Below are 19639 nucleotides of genomic sequence, written 5' to 3' on the forward strand. Positions count from 1 at the left end.
TTTTCCACTCTACCAATCTCTGCCTTTTGATAGGGGTGTTTATTCCATTTACATTCAATGTAATTACTGATACGGTAGGACTTTTGCTTGCTATTTGCTGTTGGTTTTCTATGTCTTTTTAACTCTTCTACTCCTCCATCGTTGCTTGCTTTTGTTAACTGCTTTCAATTATACCATTTTAATTCCCTAGTCGTTTCTTTCGTTATTTATTTTCTGAGCTATTTTCTTAGTGGCTGCCCTGAGGATTGTGACTAGCATATTAACAAAACAACTTAATACCCGATGTATATAACAACTTTGCTCTAATATAGCTATGTTCCCTCCCTGCTCCTTTGTGCTATTGTTGTTACACAAATTATATTTTTATGTATTATCAGCCCATCAACACAAATTTGTATTGTTACTTTACGCAGTTATATTTTTCAATCAGCTGAAGAAATAAGAGATACTATATAACAAAAATATGTAAACTATATTTATACTTATCTGTAGTCTTACTGGTGTTTTTCACTTATTGGTGTGGGTTTGAGTTATTGTCTGGTTGTCCTCTCAGTTCAGTTAAGGGCTCTCTTTAGTATTTCTTGTATGGCAGGTCTATTAGTGATGAATTCTATTTTTGTTTGTTTAGGAATGTCTAAAATCTTCATCTCTGAAGGATAGCTTTGCCAGATATAGAATTCTTGATTGATAGGTTTTTTTTTCCCTTTCAGCACTTTGACTGTATCAACCCCTTCTGGCCTCCATGATTTCTGATGAGAAGTCAGCTGTTAATCTTGTTGAGGCTCTCTTGTATGTGACAAATTATGTCCCTCTTGCTGCTGGGAAGAGTCTCTTTTTGCCTTTGCTTTTTGACAGTTTGACTATGTGTCTCAGTGCGGATCTCTAAATTTATACAACTTTGAGTTTGTTGAGCTTCTTATATGTGCAGGTTAATGTTTTTCATCAAATTTGGACAGTTTCAGCCATTATTTCTTCAGATGTTTATTCTTCCCTTTTCTTTTTCTTCTAAGACTCCATTTATGCACATGTTGGTATGCTTGATGGTGGCCCCACAGGTCTCTGAGGTTCATTTGTGTGGTTTTTTTTTTTTTTTTTATTTCTGTATACTCTCTGTTGACTTATATTCAAATCTGCTGATTCTTTTGCCAGCTCAAATCTGTTGTTGAGTCCTCTACAGAACTTTTAATTTCATTACTGAAATTTTCAACTCCAGAATTTTTATTTGATTTTTAAAAATGATCTTTATCTCTTTATTCATATTTTCTATTTACTGAGACATAGTTGTCATACTTACCTTTGGTTTTTTTATTCCTAGTTTCCTTTAGGTCTTTGAACATGTTTATAATAGCTGAATTTATAGGTCTGTCAACTAAGTACAACATCTCTGGGCACATTTTCTGTTGTTTGCTTTTTTTTTTTTTTAAAATGTGTATGTGGCATACTTCGTGTTTTTTTGCATGTCTTATAATTTTTTGTTGGAAAGTGGACTTCCTAGATAATATGACAACTATGGTATCTCACTCCAAGGGTTTTTTGGTATTTTTATTTTTTGTTGTTGTTGTTGCTCATTTGTTTCGTGACTTTCCTGAATGAATTCTATGGATTCTGTATTCCCTATAGTACCCGCCACAATGTTCTTTCATTTTCTTATTTTTAAAGTTCTTGTTCTAAGTCTGACTTCCTAGAGGCATACCTGGGTCAGTATAACTTAGTGGTCAGACAGTGATTGGCCATAAGAGTTCCTTAAGTATCTTGTCTGTATGTCTTCCACATTTTGTCAGTGGGATTTGTGTATGAAGATATGCCTTCAAACTTTAGGCAGTTTACAAGAGAACCTTAGCTTTCATTTCTTGCTCAAGCAGGGACTCAAAGTCGTACATTCAAGATAAGTAGCTGAGAGGCAGGTTCCTCTCTAGGCGTGTTCAGGCTTCCAGATCTCCAAGACTATGTTGTAGCCTTCCAGAGTTGCCTATGGTTGTCTAGTGCCTCAGAACTTTCTTTTATGTTTTGGCCAGGCTCTTGTTCACTACACGTGGGATTTTATCAGCGGACAGTTGTTGTTCTTGGTAATGCCCTGGGGAGTAGGGCTTTCTTCCCTCCCTCCGCTGGGCTGCTGAGTCAAGTCAAGTAGCCCCAACATCTCCAGAATGGAGATTTTCCAGGGAGTTGCTACTTTAGACAAATACTGACAGTGCTAGAGGGGTGGGAATTTTAATGGGGCCCCAAAGGTCAGTCCTCTCCCCTGACTGTGAGACTACTGGCTATTCATGGTTGCTGCACCACTCAGTAGAGAGGGGAGGTAGGATGGGAATAGTGCCAAGTCAAAATGCCACAGACCCTCCTGTCTTAGGGATTAGTAGTTCCTCTTGCATGGACAATGCTCAGAACACTCTGTGGCTTTAGTTAATTTCCAAAGTTCTGAAATAGTTAATATTAGTTGTTTGGCTACTATCTTTTTCTTTTTTGGGGGAGGGATGGGGAGAGAAAATTCATGAAGTCTTCCCATGGCATTCCAAACGTCAATCTCTCCCTGCTATGGTTTACTTTTAAAGAGTGTTATTTATTTGATAGATATTTGCTACATAATTAAACTAAACATTTCAATGAGAAGGTTAGTTAATACCTAAATATGTTAATATCAGTGGCTCTCTGCTAAACATCCACTAGTTACCCAGAAATATGAAATCATTGGAAAGTATATATACCTGATTTTTTTATGTAGTTCTTATGTTAGAAAGAGAAAAGTATGATGAAAAGGAACAGTGAATTTAGGGACAGGCATTCTTAATAAGGTTAAACAACATATATAAGATTGTAAAGCAACAGAGTTAACTGCATGGGTTACAGAATTAATTTGCCTTGTAGAGTTATACTGATGGAATGATAATGCTTAATAGAGTGACCCACATACAGTAAATACTCAATACATGTTAGCTATTTTTATTAGCATAAAACTTATTATTAGATAGTTGAAGTAAAAGTTAAATATATACACATTTCACTATACTATTAACAAAGACTGACTTAACAGACATCAAACTAGACTTATAAACCATTTTCCTGTAATTACCTTACTGAAAAGAACCAAAATAAAAACACTTACTAATAGTACTGTTAAGAAGATCACAGAACATAAATTCCATATTTAAACTGTATGTTTCATAAGAAGCCTTAAAATGATTAAAAACAATAATGAAAATAAATTATCCAAAAATCTCAAAATGAAGACCTAATTATTGTATTTTAGCATACTTTTAATCATGTAATCCCCTTAGGCATGTGCATGCACAAATAAACACATGAGCATATTTTAGTATTACTGACTTTTACGCAATATCATTTCATGAGTGTTTTCTCACACAATTAAAATTCTTTAAAGATAGGTGTTCCAAGTTTCAAACAACTTACACGCAAACTTTATAGAAAAGAATCTGTATGTCAGATGCTATATAAATGTATTCTAATGCTGTGGAAATCAATTAAAAAAATTGAAAGTGACCTTTGTGGCTTCTTACTAAAATATCTGACTTGATCTGAGACTCCAAAGCCCTGAACATTCTGGATAATATAGAATATCATAACTGTTATAGTAGGATAATTTCCAGTAATATACTAGTGACCACTCTTTTAACAATAAATTATCAATTAAGATAGAATGGTAGCCAAAGAAAGCAAATGATAAAATTATTAGAACGGTGATGATTTTCAACATTTAAATTTAATGCTTAAGTGTTTAGCCAGTTATAGGAAGAGACAGCTAATTCCTATGTATAGAACACAGTAATTGTGAAAAGGCTACTTACTGTAAACTCACCTGCGCTTTTCAATATCATATTGTAATGTGACACCAGAATTCAGAAGTGGGGAAAAAAAAGAAAACAAAACAAATTTGGAAGGTAAGGAGAAGCCAAAATAAATTTTGACTGGGAATAATAAACAAACTGGTATTTAATTTCAAAATTTGGATATTTTCAGTCTGTAGTAAGTTGACATTTAAAACACTAAACCATAACTTATTTTTGTTTCAAATTTACTGATTTTAATTAAATAGACGGCAACCCATGTAGAAAAAAGAAATGAAGCAGTTGTTCTCTGCTTGAAGGTAAAATTTTCTACTGGCTTATATGACCAAGGCACATCATTTTATTTGGACTTTGATAAAATCCAGTTTCCAGTTAAGTGGATTCTCACTAATCACTTACTATGTCTATGCTAATTAGTTTGTTTATTTTACAGATATTAAGCACTGGCTATATATCAGGCACCCTGTTGACTGGAGGAGCACTTTAATCAATCTGTGATCAAATGACAAATCTAAGACATGTGTTAATTTAATGTCACTACATAAATACTCCGGATTTTTAATAGTCCTACTTTGTAATCCTCTAACAAGAAAGAGGCTGTCTTCATAGAAAGGCATAATCTGTATAGAGAAAGTGATTAATACCTTTTAAAAGTATGTGGTGTTACTAGGTACTCTAGAATGTGGATCCAGAAGAAAGATCTTACATTATAGTAAGAGAAGAGTGCATGAGGAATTTGTGAAGCTACATGCCTAAATGCAAAATTCCTGGATTTCAGAAGTTAGGACTGTAGCAATTTATGGAAAACGTCTTAAAAGTTCTTTCCTGGTAGTCAATGGGTGGCTTATAATGGAAAGTAAAGGAATCCACTGACATTTGACTACTAATCCTTTGGCGTATTTTTAATTATATCTGAACTCAACTTTTAGCTAATTGTCAAGGATAAAGTGATGAAACATATGGAAGAACCTCCTACTAGACTGAAAATAGCTCCACAAGAGGAGGTGCTTAGGCGCTTCCAATCTGGGGACTTAATCGTTTCATTTCCATGCCCTATTCCTGGGGCCTTGTATGGTGGCTGACAAATACCAGGCCCTTGGTAAATGTCTGCTGTACTAACCGGAAGGTTTGATAGTAAATAACAAAGTACAGTTTGTAGAGTTGTTTAACTTTAGTTTTCCTCGTGGTCTAAAAATTAGCCATATCAATGACTGCTGCTGAAGACCTCCATTTGGGCTTTGAATAATAACATGACATCGGTTTAAAGATTGGCACTTGAACAAATATGTTCCTTAACACAGGAGTTGTGATGTGGTATTATGGAACGCACACAGGATATGAATGTCAGAGACAGTATTTGACAATGCTTTGACCTTTAGAAAGTCCCTTGCCCTCCCTACGTTGTAATTTATTTGTTTATTCATTCACCTAAACATTTGTTGAATGCACACTGTATGCCTTTTACACAGAGATGAAAGAGACAAGTCTCGACCTGGAGATGCTTAAAGATACAATGACAGAAAAATGTAACTTTAATGCTTCCTCATCTATAAAATTAGAGCTATAATAGCATCTACTAAATGGGTTTGGTGAGGCAATTACAATAATAGTACTTAACTTTTAATGTATGTAAAAGTCCTTTAAAAACTGCAAAGCACTTTACAAATGTTAGTTATTATGTTAGTTGTTATTTTGATTATGTAATCATTCCTCATACTTTGTTTATTTCTTAAGTTGAATTCAACTTGATATTAGTTCCTGAAAAAACAATGTAACACCAATTTTTCATGGAAGTCTTTCTGATTTCTCTTTTGGAATAAATCAAGAAGCTTGGAACCCTGGTTCAAGCTTTATCTGTCAGCCTGCTTCCCAGTTATCAAGTTAGAATGTGAGTAGTTTTCTTTTTCTTTTCTTTTGTTAAATTTATATATAATTCACATGCCAGAAAGTCCAGCACTTGGTGTGTACAATTCAGAGGTCTTTAGTATACAAGGCTGTGTAACTGTCACCACTAATTCTAGAACATTTCCCTCACTTGCAAGAGGAATCCTGTGTTCATTAGCAGTCACTTTCCCTTTCTTTCTCCCCCTAGTTCCTAGTAACTGCCCCCACCATCTTTTCTATCTCTATGGATTTGCCTTTTCTACACATTTTATATAAATGGAATCATATAATGTGCAGCCTTTGTATCTGGTTTCTTTCACTTAATGTTTTACAAGGCTCATCCATGTTATAGCAAGTTTCATGTTTTTATGGGATAATAGTCCATTGTACTGATATGCCATCTTTTATTTATTCACTTATTAGTTGATGGATAGTTGGTCTGTTTATACTTTTTGGCTATTATGAATATGAGTATTATGATATGAACATTCATGTGCAAGTTTTTGTGTGACCCAGATTTTCAATTCTCTTGGGAATATGCCTAGGAGTGAAATTAATGGTTCATATGGTAACTCTATGTTTAACTTTTTTAGAAACTGAGTAGTTTGATTTTGGTAACTGCTTTTGTACAGCTTAATGCACATAAGCATCTAATGAGGGAATGATAAAAGCCATTGCCAATTCATGTAAAAAAAACAACGCAAAGGGAAACAAAAAAAGAAATCCACAGCTCTCATAAAGCCAGACTGCACTGGGTGTTATGGCCTGTGGAGGTCTAATTTAATTGGTCAGTGTTCTTTTACAGAGCTGCATTAAGGAGGTAAACTTTTCTGAGGCTATGTGCAATTATGTTTCAGCTGTCATTCTCTGGATTAAAAAGATAAATTCTGGTTTTCAAAGTGGACAGTGTGGTGTAAATGACCTAAACGGGAGAGCCTGACTTGCGCTTTAGTGCACTTTACCTTCCATGTTGGAGATCTATGCCTCTTTGAGAGGCAAACCAGTGGGCCCTGGCATTTTGCTGTAAGCTGTGTTTTCTAGTGGCAACAAAAAGCACCAGGGAGTAAAACTGCCTATTTCTGAAAAAGGGATAAAAGATGCACAGCTACTTTACAAATGGAAGGTGAGAGGCAATTTTTTTTAGTTCCAAATTGCAAGTAGGTTAGTTTTAATGAGACATGTGATTTAAAAATAAACGTTTATTAGACTAGGTAGCTGTCACATGTTAGTCAACTTGGAGGAACCTAGACACAATTACTTGGCTATCAATAGACACAAAACACAAAAATACCTTATAATTTTTCCTTTACTGAAGTCACTTATTTCATATGTACCATTTTTCTAGAGGATGTGATTAAAGTTGTGATGACCGTCAGTAAGTACATTCTCTTAAACTCTTAAGTTCTCCCCCTCTTTCTCTACACTTCCTTCCCTTTCCTGCCTACTCAAGCCTGCACTTCCCAAGCACACCTTTTAAATAATGTTGACAGTTCCATCTCTGTAACTTCTTTCATGTATGGCTCTTCAGGCAAAGCAGAATACATTCTTTTTACCAATTATTGACTGTTGTGTAACAGTTTTACAACGCGTACAACTGTAACCATTTTATTTCTCATGATTCTGTGGGTTGGCTGGGCTCACTCACATGGCTGTGTTCAGCTGGTGGGGCAGGTGGATGGCTGAGTGGGCATCTCTCCTTACAGTCTTTAGATTGGGCTTCTTCTCTCCTTACAGTCTTTAGATTGGGCTTCTTCGCATGCAGGTCTCAGAGCAGCATCCCAAGAGGATAAGTCTTAAAGTCTAAGAGCTTATTATCAAGGCTCTACTTGTGTCATGTTTGCTGATGTCCCCCTAGTTAAGCAGAGTGAATGTGGAAGGAGACTATATTATGAGTCACTGGGGTCTTTAGTGTAGCAATGTGCACCTCAATGTTCGTTAAGGTAAATTACATTCTTTATTCCTTCTTCTCTTTGCTTTTTAGTTTGGGAAGTTCCTATTGACATCTTCAAGCTCATTGATTCTTTCCTCAGCCATGTCCAAGCTGCTTCTGAGCCAACCACAAGCATTCTTCATTTTTGTTAGTGTTTTGATCTCTAGCATTTTTTCTTTCCCCAGTTGAGCCCTTAAGGTATTAAGTATAGTTATCTTAAACCCCTAGTCTTCTAATTCCAAAATCTCTGTCATAACTAAGTCTGGTTCTGATGTTCATTTTGTCTATTCCAACTGTGTTTTTTTGTTTGGTTGTTTTTTTTATTTTTGTCTTTTATCATGCCTTGTAATTTTTTGTTGAAAGCTGGACATGATGTATCATGTAAAAAGGACTAAGGTAAACAGGCCTCTAGTGTGAGGTTTTATGTTTATGTTCACCTGGCTATGAGTTACTCTGCATTTACTGGTAGCTGTAGCGGTAGGTGCCAAAGGCTAAAATTTCCCCTAGCGCCCTTGTTTTTGTCTCTTCTGTTATCTTTGGGTTTCCTTAGAGACTCCTCTTTAAGTAGGGGTTGAACCTCACTCAGCTGTAATCCCCTGTTGTCATGTAGGAGGCTGATGGATGTGGTGGTAAGATGTGGGGGCAGGGTAAATGTTCTCTAGTCCTAAGATAAGGTCGCAGGTTTTGAGTGAGCCTATGACCCTGGGCTGTGACCTTCCTAAGTGCATCTCAGGTTCTTTCTCCTCCATGCACATCCATCCTCACAGGTGAGACAGGAAAGACCAGGGTGGCTAGAGCTGGGTATTTCATTTCCTTCAAGCCAGTTATGGCTCTGGTGAAAACAAAGATGGTTAGGTTTTGAAAAATAATTTCCCTTGAGGGCAGGTCTTTGTTAAGCAGAACAGTAGCTACAGGAGTATTTGAAAATGTTTATTTTTCCCCCTCCTCCTGATAGAAGCACATGGGGGTTTTTCTAAGATCTTGACCCTGTGAACCTCATGTGGCTCAGAGTTAAAAATCATGAAAGTGTGGGGTCCCAGAAGGTTGGGCCTCCAGGAGTTTTGAATCGCTTAAACTAGTTTCAACCTGAGTGTCCAGCAATTAGTCTTTAAATGTTCCTTTAGCCTTTAAGTGTTCCTGCCAGTGGCTGCCCTGAGCTGTGGCTTCTGCTCGGGTAAGCTGCCATTTTATGCATTTGCCTGTCTTTCCAGTTTTGGGGACAGTGGTTGGCCCTGTGTCTTCAATTCTCTGATGGATCTAAGAAGAGTTGTTGATTTTTATTTTGTTTATCTTTTTTTTTTGTGGGGGTGGGAAATGAGGTTTATTTATTTATTTATTTTTAGAGGAGTTACTGGGGACTGACCCAGGAACTTGTGCATGAAAGCATGTGTTCTACCACTTGAGCTATATCCCTGCCCTGCTACCTTTTTTTTTCTTCCCCATTAGTGGTGGAGGTGAGAATGGGAGTATGACTTCCAAGTCCTTTACATGTTGGACTAGAAACCAGAAGTCCCCAACACTGTACTTGTTAAGGGGATTTTTCACTCATTTGTTCATTCATCAGTTTTTTATTTCTCTGTCTTTATTTTAAAATATAGTTCAAGAAATGGGCAACCAGGCTTATTTTACATTGTTTACTGGTTTTTAAAAAAATAAGTAATTTTGAAATAAATTAAGTAGTATTCATATTAGGAATTACTACTTTTATAAATATACATAATTAAGTAAAATGTATTATAATGATCAGTAAATTGCTCACTGAATTAAATTTTAAAATAACAAATATTTTGTGTAAAGACCAATGACTATACTAAATTCTAGGCCATTTGCCAAGTTACAAAAACACTAGAACAATTAGATGAAACCAGTGGGAACATCTGTCTAGGATACTAGAGTTTTCCCTTAATGCACTTACGAAAGTAAAAAGAAAATATTCAAAGATATTATAGCTTTTATGTGTACAACAGATTTTAAAAAAGTGAACAAGATTTTCTTGATTGTCAAATTATTTCTTTTTTGTGTTGCTTCTAATAAAGTTACATTTCTCATGTTTTGACTTTGCTTATGCTATATCTACATTACTTCTTGTTCACTTCTGATCCATTTGTACAGCATTTCTTCAGATGAAGACTTCCTTTCAGTCCACAATGGTCTCTTCCTTCTTTGAACTCCTACAGTACATTTGTTGCCACTAATTTGACACTTACTGCTTTGTAATTACTATTTAAGAAGATATTTTAAGAAACATATGTCTAGATCCTGAAATATAAAGTAGCCATGTCAGTATTTTTGTACATTCACAGCACCCGGCAAAGTATCATTCTCAGTTACAGGTGAATAAGGTGAATGATATCAAATTTCTAGGAAGTCTTTTAAGTAATGACATGGAATCCTAGCTCTTTCTTAAGACTCCACTCTAGACACCTATGTCTCATAGAAGGGGCCTCTGAATAGTGAAGTCAGTCATCTTCCAGAAAGTTATTAGTCTTCTGAAGAGTCTTTCAGTAGTGGCTTATCATCTTATTTTTTTCTCTCCAAATAAACTGTAGACTTTTTGAGGATAATGAACATATTTCATACTTCTTAAAGTACCTAGGATTATAGCTTGTATTTATATGTTCAATAAATATTTTAAAAATAATAATAAAAAATATTCACAGAGCAAATCACTGTCACTGTGGAGTTTACTGTCTACATGCATAGCCCTGACCCTCAGACAACATACACACTACAAATGACTCTCATGCTCTTGAACTTTTCATTGTCAATTTCCAATCACTCTCTCAGTAATTTCTATTCTTGTGTCTTTTTTACTTCCTCATACTTATTTTATAGATTTGTCCTTATAAATTTCTTTTTGATGTATTCTTACTATTCCTAACCCTTATTTAAGCTCATGTCTTCTTTAGTTCTCTGTAAGTTAGGTGGAAGGGTTGCAAAGTCACTCATCTTTGAAGATAAAGTATATCTAAGTTTTATAACCCACTATTGTTTCACTGAAAGAGGTTACCACACAAAGCGATGGTAAGGAAGGACTCCTGATTGTCCTCTCCGGGAAAGGACCAATTTAAATAAATAACAGAGTATTCCCAGTTTCCCCCTCCTATCTCTTGGCACTCCTGGCACTGCTGTCATTCATATCACTTATTCATATGCCTTCATCACCCACTACACTGTTACTATTAGTACTTTAAGCAATCTAAAAGTTATTTTTTAGATTAACTAAAAAATAAAACATCTTATTTTATCTCCATTTATTTCTTCTCTTAAAGAATATTTATTCCTTTCTTATGTAGATATGAGCTTCTGAGTCCTTTTCACTGAAGAACTTCTTTTAATATATTTTTTTGGAGATCTGCTGGTAATACTTCCCTCAGTTTTTCTTGACCTGACAGTTTATTTCTCTTTCATGTTTAAAAGATAATTTTGCTGGGTACAGAATTCTATGTTGGTGTCTTTTTCTTTCAACACTTTAAATATTTCATTCTCTTTCTTGCTCGTATTGGTTTCTGACAAAGAAGTTGGCTGCAATTTGTATCTTTATTCTGCTATATACAGGTGAGTTTTTTCCTCTGGCTTATTTTCAAGATTTTCTCTTTGTGTTTGGTTTTCTGCAGTTTGATTATAATATGTGTAGGTACAGATTTAATGTTTATCCCACATGGATCTGTGGTTTGGTGTATGTCATTAATTTTGGAAACTCTTGGATATTATCACTTCAAGTATTTCTTCTGCTCTGTTCTTTCTTCTCCTCTGATACTCCTATTATATATGAAACTGTCTCACAATTCTTGGATGTTCTGTTGTGCTCCCCTCTCCCAATTCTTCTTCTTTGTTTTTTTTTTTTTTTTTCTGTCTTTGCATTTCAGCTTAGGGAATTACTGTTGATGTGTCTTCAAGCTCAAGATTCTTTCCTTGTCCATGTCCCTTCCACTGATGAGCCCATCAAAGTCATTCTTCAATTCTGTTACAATCATTTTGATTGTTAGCATTTCCTTTAGATTCTTTCCTAGAATTTCCATCTCTCTGCCTACATTATCCATCTGTTCTAAGATGATGTCCACTTTTTCTATTGGAGCCTTAACGTATTAATCATAGCTATTGTAAATTTCCTATCTGATATTCCAAAATCTGTGACATATCTGAGTCTGGTTCTGATGTTGGCTTTGTCTCAAAATTCAGACTGTGTGTCTGAGGTAGTGAGGGAGGGAAGAATTCTATAATCCTGTGAACAGATTTCAGTAGGCATGTGTCCCTGGGCTGTGCGCTTCAGAAATGGTTCTTAGCTTTCCATGCGCTCTATGCTTAGGTAAGACAGGAAGCCTAGAGGAGCTGGTGCCATTCCCCATGAAGTCTTTTTCCTTAGAAATGAGGTTTTGTTATCAAGAATACTCTGGGCATATAAAGGGATCTTTTCTGGCTTTTCATGCTGAGAATCTAATGGAGTTCCTGGAAGTAAAACCCTTGAAAGTGTGGGGCCAGTTTTAATAAATATATGACAACATTATTTTCTCTGTTTTCAGTCCTACTGACTGAGAATTTTGAGTTAGGGTAAGTCAAGACGTGATAAGCTCTGTAGTATAATTTCTTCTTATAGGGCTTAGAGATTACATTTTGGATAGGTAGTAGTCTCAGACTACTGTTACTGATTTAACTTTAAGAAAACAAAATATTGGTTCTGCCACAGTGAATCAAGTCTTATAAAGAAAACACAAAATTATTCAGCATCAACAATAAAACCCTCTCATGTTTTCTATACATTTACCTGAAATAGTTAAAGGATGAGTAACTTTGAGCTAAAATATCAGTCTTCAAATTTACCAGTGTACTAGAATGTCACATTGAATTACTTCAAAGTTGCACATTGACAAGTCAGAAAATTTAAGTTGACTTCAATCTCAGGGGGCCAAGCTAATTATTCACTTGCACATTTCTTCACAGTAGAGGTTACAAATTAGAAATAAGTTATATATAATAGTTGGCCCCTAGGAAAATTATATCCCTTTAAAGAGATAATAAGAAAATGTTGATGACATTAGTAACAACAACATAAATTTGTTTCCTATATTGTCTTCTTAAATGCCATTATACTCAAAATAAAAACGTCCAGTTGCTGGGATATGGAGAAACTGAATGAGTTATCATAGATTATTTAGGTCAGCTGTCCCTAAATACCTATTAAAATTTACACCGAGAAAAAAAAAATAACACTTATAATTCAAACTATTCTTAGCAATAAAAAATCTTATTGATAGTTCTCAAGATGTGGTCCCTGGACTCCTGGACCACCCTCTGGGAACTTGCTAGAAATGAAAGTCTATGATCTCACATCAGACCCACTGAATTGAAACTTTGGTGGTGGAACTCAGCAACTTGCATTTTAATTAGTTCTCTAGGGCACTGATCCCATCCATGAGGGCTCTGCACTTGCGACCCACTCATTTCCCAAAGGCCTCAAGTCCTAATACCATCACACTGGGCATTAGGATTTCATCATATGAGTTTTGAGGGAACGTAAACAGTCTTTCACACATCAACAGCACACAAGGGTTCCAATGTCTTTAGACCCTCACCAACACTTGTTACTTTCTGTCTTTTTGGATACTAGCTATCCTAACGAGTGTGAGGTGGAGTCTTGTTGTGGCTTTGATTTGCATTTCTCTGATGATTGGTGATGTTGAACATCTTTTCATGTATTTATTAGCCATTGGAACATCTTTTCTGTAGAAATATCTACTCAAGTCCTATGTCTATTTTCTAATTGTTTTTGTTGTTGTTGTTGAGCATCCCCAATGATGTAAGGTTTCTGCTTGAGGCAATACCTGTATCTTAGTGCTTTCCTATTACAGTTCGTTTAATAGTTACAACTGCATAGCAGCCTTTCAGATAACTACTCATTCACAAGGCTTAGTATGAAAAGAATTAATGCTAGGAGAACATTAAAGAATATCAATAGACTTTTATCAGTGAAGAAATGCTAAATATTAAAAAAATTAATTAAAAGCTTTTAATCTTTTTGTTCTTTATATTTAGATCTCTAATCTGAAAACTAAGTCTGAGTTTGCCAATGTTGTGGAGTAACTTTTCTGTTTTTAATGGTAAGAAGTCTTTCAGACCACTCATGTCTCCTTCCCTAAGCTCCTTGAGTGTATTAAATGGTATCTTCTTAGGTGAAAGAGATAATTTAACTCAATAATGAACACCCATTCCATCTCATTTATTAAATCATTCAGATACCACTAAAAGAAATTCTAAAATATATATTGATTAAAGAATAGGTGCTTCCTATTAACTAGTTTAATGTAAAAGAGTAACAATAGCTTCATATAAACGTTTGCAGGAACACTATTTGGTTCTTAGTGTTCAGCCCATGTAGTAATTGTATCAGCATAACCTTCAGATATAAGCAATAACTGTTTTTTCTGTTTTGTACAGTAAAACTGCCAGTACTGTGTATTACTGAAAATCTTTAAAAAGTAGTTTTGTTTACATGGACAAGGTTTAAATATACTAAGGGAGTCAAAATGATACACTGAATAGAACAATCTATTCATCCATTTTAACGTAAGTATGGTCAAGTTCTTTGACTAAAATGACTGTATTTAATTATAGTCCTAATTGTTGAAAATGTAACTTTTTTGGTCTTAAATGAAGAATGTTACAAATATTAGTTGCTTCAAGGTGAATCTGTTATCTTCCTCAGAATGTATATTAGGAAAATGGAAATCTATCTTCATTAAGTCAAGGAAGTGGACAGGAAATTTTACACCTAATACTATAAATGAAGATATTCATGTAAAATGTTTTGCACAGTGCCTGATCAGAATAAGTACTAATCACTGTTGGCTATTAATATTACTTAAGAGTAGCCCTTAAGCCCTAGGTCACAAAAGATAATGATGATATCCTTCATGAACAAACATCAGTGTGTCAGAATCACTGGGTTAGTAGACTCTTTTACTATCACTCAACTACTAAATAAATAAAGTAGAATCAGTAACCTACCAGAAAGCAAGGAATGTATTCATTACCTAAGTGCTGTTTCTGATATCGTTATGAAAAAAAAAAAGATTACGAAGTAGAAAAATCATAAGCCTAAAGCAATGAAGCAGAAACAGAAGCATCATAAAACAACAGTTTGGGTTTGTTAAATTGTAGTCATCATTGCATTTTACAGAGTTATCATGGTTTAAATAGAAATGAAACAAAGATTGTTAGGATGACTTCCTTTTTAGAATACTCCAAGCTTTTATAAGATGACATTGAAAAATACTAGAGTAGTGCTAAGACTGTGTGAGTTTTGTAGTTAGACAGTCTTGAGTTTAAATCCAGCTTGACTAGTTAACAGCTGAATGACACAGCTAGATTTCTTTTGCTCTTACAGCCTTAGTTTCCTCAGTTAACTAACTATGAGGGCTGCCACGTAAGGACCCTGTGAAATTCAGTGACATAACATGTAGTGGGTCTCGAATAGTGGCCAGCACAAGGCAGGGACTTCACAATTATAATAAACATCTAGTAATTTTAATTTAGTTTTTACGAACTATTTCCAACTTTTATATTAGATGTTTAAACATCTGCTTACAATCAGGTAAGAACTGTCACTATGATCTAGTTTGGTTAAGCTCAAGTTTTCTGTCTTAAATCTTATTTTGAAGAAATGGAAATCTTAGTACTGATTTTATATAATCATTCATTCAACAACTACTTGGGTGTCCTAGAGTGGGCAGTGCACAGAAAGACAAAATTAGGTATAGAACGCATCCTCAATGAGCCTACAGTATTATAGACAAAGCTGCTGATACAAGGCAGAGTGTGGTAGGTGCTATATGGAGAGGAAAAACGTAAAGTTCTATTGACATTTGGTGGAAAGAGAGTTTATTTCCAGTTTTGAGAGTGGGGTTAGTGAAAGACTGATGGAACAGTGCTAATATTGTCATATTTGGAAGTTCTGAGATACAAGAATGGGGGAAAGGTGGAGATTGAAAGGGTAAACAAAGGCACTGATCTTTGTTCCATTCCTTCCATTAAAAGTGGAAATAGCTAGATACACTGGAAACTAAGCTGGACATGTGTGGGATGCATCAAGAGAATAAGAAAAGATAAAGGCTGTAAGGCTGATAGGTAATGTAGGATTCAATTACAGAAGTGCTTGATTCTCAGGCAGTAGGAAGTCACTTAGGGATATAAAAAGAGCTATGCTTTAGGAAAAAACTAGATTTCTAAGAGATCTCAACATTCTAGAAGCTAATTTTTGTGTTATTGAGGATAAACTGTTCAAACAATTGTCTTTGTGGGAGTAGTGTGGGGAGCTAGGAGGCATTATTTGAGCAGGCACAATCTAATTATGGGTCTGTATCATGTTTTGTTTTCTTTGTGGTCTAGTAGGTCCAGATCAGTACAGGAAGACACACATGAGAGAATAAAAATTTAGAATTTGTTTCAGGATAGAGCTAATCTAAAAGAGGAAATACTTATGAGTAAGTTGCTAAAAATATAATCTGTAATTAAACCAGCAATCTTTTCTTTAAGCTTACTTATTTGACTTCACCTTATACGGCATCTCTAATGAATTTAAGATAGGGAGTGGTGACAATTAAGGAGATGCAAAATCTAGCTTTTTTCAAATACTATTCTATTTCAATTTTAGACTCAATTTATAGTAAATAATTCCTTGTATTGGCAATATTTTATTTAAGCATGCAAGAGAAAATCATCTCAAGAATTTTATTTCATTCTTGCACTGTTCAATGTGTACTGAGCGCTTCCTATTCTACAGGCATTGTACAGATAATCTATTTGTGAATTTCAACCTTCGCTGCAGCACTCAGCAGCTTTCTGTCGTTCGTGCTGGGCACAGCTGAAGTTAGAGGAAAACACGGATACTGAAAACCGTGAAGTCCTTAAGTTAGACTTAGGGATGAGAAGGAAAACATCAATGGCATTACTGAGTAATGAAGGAGATTCTAATCAAATTCCTTCATACTAAATATACTTGTACATTAGACAGAGTTTGTTGACTAATTTACAACTTGTGGGATGACAAAACATTTGCTAGCAAAGACCACAGAATAGACAAATTATATTATTTTTCTCACTTTCTGTTCCCAAAGCTGGTATGTGGCAGTTTTCCCTTCAGTATTAGAATCTATATTCACTGCAATAGAAGACTAGAACTCAGTTTGTAAATAGAATTTCATGAAGTAAACCTTTTATTTTTATTGGCAATACAATTCTTTCTTTTGCTTTTCCAGAATATGACTCTGACTCATTTGCGTCTGTGCAGATGGGATTTCTAATTGCTGAACAGCTGAATAATTTGCAAACTTCCTTATAGTTTCTCAGACTTTCTGTATTTCTTGCAATTAATTAATTCAATTTACAATGAAATAAAGAGGCTATGTTGGTACTGCTTAGAGCTATTCCACATTTTCCCTCCCTCCCCTTCGCTCTTTTTTTCAGTGAAAAAAAAATCACCATTATTAGCCAAGCCCCTCATTTTTATCTCTGTGGACTTGGGTACTCCTGTCAGATCTTTAGTTGGTGTGAGATTAAGGGAAGGGAATGATTCTTCTTGCAAGAAATCCAGCAGGGCATAACAACCCTTTCCATTCTCTTTTGTTATGAATTATGATTTTTGACACAAAAATATGCCTGATTAAGTACTGCTCAAGCTAAAATTTTGGGGTATGACTATTTCAAATGTAATGAGTGATTAAAATAAAATGACTCAGGACTAAAAAAATTCTTTTATGGATAATTACATGTGGATAAATGGAACATGACTATACTTTAAAGATAATTTCAGAAAATATGTAGGCGAGGAATGAACATAAAGAATACAATGCTTTTTGACACTAGAAGATGTAACTGCCAATTACTGATTAAAATGGAGAAACCTGGAAGGTTAAAATTATAGAAAGACAATGTGCTTATGTGTCACATCATTTTCCTCAATAATCTAATGTTCACCATCAACATGAATTCTGTTATACCTTAACCCAAAAGCTTCTTTGCCCTTAATGCTCAGTCTGCCACACATTTTAACTGCTCTTGTATTTGAGGTATATGATAAAGGGTGTATAGTGGAGAAAGATTACTTCTGTTTTTCTTAGATATGTTAACAAATAGTAACTTTAGAGGACCAAAGGGAAATAATTTTATAATAGCAAAGACAAATAAGTAATTTAAGAGGTAGAAAAAAAATTCTTGGTCTAATAGTGTTATTATTCAGAAATGACCAACAACACAATAGTCCACACAGTTTGGCTTACATGCTCCAATCTACTAAGTTCTTATCAAATATTTGGGTCCTTATTATGGATCTATGGCTCATTTACAAGAGCAGTGCATGGTTATTTAGAAAATTAATGACTCCTCTGTAATGCAATTATCTAATAACATTTAACTATTTAGGCTTTGCCAGGAAGTAGAGTAGGACCACAGAGTATTGGTAACAATGATAAGGTCTAACTACAAGAAAAAAGGATAATTATGTTAGGCCTTTTTTGAATAACACTAAGTAAGGCATGTTATTGTCTCTGGCAGTGGCTTTCAAACATTTTTGACCACAGCCCACAATAAAAACTACATTTTATGTCATCACAGTAGGAACACAGATACACAAATCTGAAAACAAAACTGTGATAAAACTTTGATGAAATAATACTAAATGTTACTATCTGTGGTATACTCTGATATTTTCTATTGTTCTCTTTTATTCTATTAAATAAAAAGCCCTTATCAGAAGCCACTAAATTCATTTCATGACTCACTAATGAGTAGTGACCCTTTGCTGCTCTGTAAGAAAACAAAGGCTGCAGCTTCTGAAGTACATAAAGGTGGTTGTTCTCTTCCTAGAGTGGAAAGTTCCCTACTAGTGGGACTGGATGGGTTAGAAAGTATGGCTTAATCAAGTAACTTTTTTTAGACAACATGCTTAATTAACATTTAAATTAGGGATTTTCATTCTTTAAAATTTGGGGCAGGTTTTCATAAGAGTACTACCTAAATCAATTAAATTAAGTGCCACTTCCATGTTTAGAACATATATTTATGCATGAAATACAGCATATGCTTGAAATCTTTTAAAAACATTTATTATTATTTATTATTAATATATTTCTCAAATTAAAAGCAATGTATGATCAGCTTACTAAAATGCAAAAAAAAAAAATATATAGAAGAAAATCCCACAACCAAGAGACGACCCTGGTAACATTTTTAACATGTCATTTTGTTTTTATATTTTTCCTACACATGAGTACACTTACACACACACGTGGACACACACACACAATTTGGATTATGCACATAGATACGCTTCCTTCCCAAATGTTATATCGTAAATACCTGTTCATTTCATCAAAAATTATTAAAAAATATTTTATAGTCTGGAAATTATTATAAAATGACATAATTTATTATTTCTCTATTGTTGGACATTTAGATTTTCCGTTTGCTACAGCTTTTTATTTTGTTTATGATTTTAAGCCATGAAAATTTATGCATTCACTTGATTTATACATTCAACTGCAATTTATCTTTTCTAAAGATATTTTCTTCTTTGCTTTTATGCTCACAAATTCCTTCCCAATCCAGGGAAGAAGTAAATGGTTAATTGAGTCAGAATAAACCCAATGTTCCATTATTGTTTTGGAGTAGATTAAGAAGAAATCATGCTAAGGAGGTATTCTTCCACTCACTTAAAAAATCAGCAATGAATAGTGAATATTATTAATTGGGTTTTAGAATCTAGTAAGATATCTTATTAGGTGCCACTGCCTGGTTTGTAGTATAGGTTCAATAAATATATATGTTTTAAATGAACAGAAATTACAGATTAAAAAATATTTTCTAGATGTAATTTTAAGAGTAATATTTTTGGTAGGCTCCAGTTTGCTGTAAAATTTATCTTTTTTAAAAAATAAAAAGGACTGAAAGTTGTAAATAGTTCCAGAAGTATACCAACTAGGAAGTGAATCTCTTGAAATCTTGCTCCCATATGATACATGTTAACAAT

The 19639-nt window shown here is 34.4% G+C and overlaps 1 protein-coding gene across 1 annotated transcript in view; it reads right to left on the reverse strand.

Moving 5' to 3' along the window:
* Window positions 1-19639, reverse strand: part of ITFG1 (integrin alpha FG-GAP repeat containing 1) — a 204988-nt gene that overhangs the window by 8255 nt on the left and 177094 nt on the right. The window lies entirely within an intron of this gene.

This window comes from Vicugna pacos, chromosome 9 (genome assembly GCF_048564905.1).
Source record: "Vicugna pacos chromosome 9, VicPac4, whole genome shotgun sequence".
In the NCBI taxonomy this organism is placed as follows: Eukaryota; Metazoa; Chordata; class Mammalia; order Artiodactyla; family Camelidae; genus Vicugna; species Vicugna pacos.